The 1,544-nt window shown below is 38.3% G+C and overlaps 1 non-coding gene across 1 annotated transcript; it reads left to right on the forward strand.

Annotated features, from left to right (window-relative positions):
- The first annotated feature begins 1,438 nt into the window (after positions 1 to 1,438).
- Positions 1,439 to 1,544, forward strand: LOC121213226 (small nucleolar RNA R71). Its single transcript, XR_005908603.1, has one exon. It is a non-coding gene; the product is annotated as a small nucleolar RNA R71 (small nucleolar RNA).

Genomic DNA, 1,544 nt, shown 5'->3' on the forward strand with positions numbered 1-1,544 from the left:
CCACATCAATAACAGCCTTAGCAGTGGCTAAAAATGGACGACCTAAGATTAAAGGCACTTCAATATCTTCATCCATGTCAAGCACAACGAAATCAACAAGGAATATAAATTTATCTACTTTTACAAGTACGTCTTCTATAATATCCCTATGATATTTAACAGATCTAACAGCTAATTGAATACCCATCCTAGTGGGTTTAGGTTCCCCAAGACCAAGTTGTTTAAACATTTTATATGGCATCAAATTAATACTAGTGCCTAAATCAGCTAGTGCCTTATCAACATTCAAACTACCAATCAAGCAGGGAATAATAAAACTTCCTGGATCTTTCAGTTTGGTTGGCAGTTTATTTTAGAGTATGGCGGAGCACTCCTCATTAAGTTCCACTGTAGATAAGTCTTCAAACTTCCTTTTGTTTGTTAGAAGATCCTTTAAAAATTTTGCATATGTAGGCATCTGCGATATAGCTTCAACAAAAAGTAAGTTAATATGCAGTTGTTTAAAAAGTTCAAGAAATTTACCGAATTTTGCATCTATACGGTCTTTTTTCAACTTTGCTGGATCTGGGATTGGTGGTTTATATTCCTTTAGTATTGGATTGTCATTGTTTTCGGGTTTCACCTCTTCTCCTTCGTTTCTGTCAGCTTCTTATGGTGGCTTCTTTTCAGATTCAGCTAACACTTTCCCACTCCTTAGTGTAACTGCTTTCACATGCTCTTTTGGGTTGGGTTCGGTGTTACTAGATAGACTTCCTGGTGGTCTTTCTGACATTATCTTAGCCAGCTATCCAATTTGATTCTCGAGCCCTTGGATCGATGCTTGCTGATTTTTAAGTGCAGTTTTAATGTTCTGAAAATGGGTTTTTGCTACTGAAATAGATTTTGTCATCATCTCCTCAAGGTTCGGCTTTTTCTCCTGCTGGTAAGGTTGTTGTTGGAATCCTAGAGGGGTGGTTGACTCTGATTCCCTTGGCCTCCCCATGAGAAATTTGGGTGGTTCCTCCAACCTGCATTGTAAGTGTTACTATAAGGATTAGTTTAAGGTCGAGGATTATCACCCATATAATTCAATTGCTCGTTTTCCATGTTGTGGCCATAGGGTGGGTATTCTAAATTGCTTGTTCCACCTCTATTTGTGTCGTACTGCATTACTGGATGAACCTGTGAAGAACCAAGTAAACCATCAATTTTGCTATTCAAAAGTTCTACTTGATTAGAGAGCATAATGACCGAATCGACGTTAAAAACGCCAACTGCTTTCGTCGGCTTTGTCCTCATGACTTGCCACTAATAATTATTCAGTGACATCTCTTCTATAAATTCATAAGCCTCTTCAAGTGTCTTATTATTGATAGCCCCACCAGCAGCTGCGTCAATCATCTGTCTAGTCGAAGGATTCAGGCCATTGTGAAAAGTTTGCACCTGTAGCCAAAGTGGTAACCCATGGTGAGGGCACCTTCTCAATAAATCCTTGTATCTATCACATGCATCATAGAGTGTTTCTAAATCCATTTGCACAAAAGAAGAAATATCATTCCTTAATT

This window comes from Gossypium hirsutum, chromosome A13 (assembly GCF_007990345.1).
Source record: "Gossypium hirsutum isolate 1008001.06 chromosome A13, Gossypium_hirsutum_v2.1, whole genome shotgun sequence".
NCBI lineage: Eukaryota > Viridiplantae > Streptophyta > Magnoliopsida > Malvales > Malvaceae > Gossypium > Gossypium hirsutum.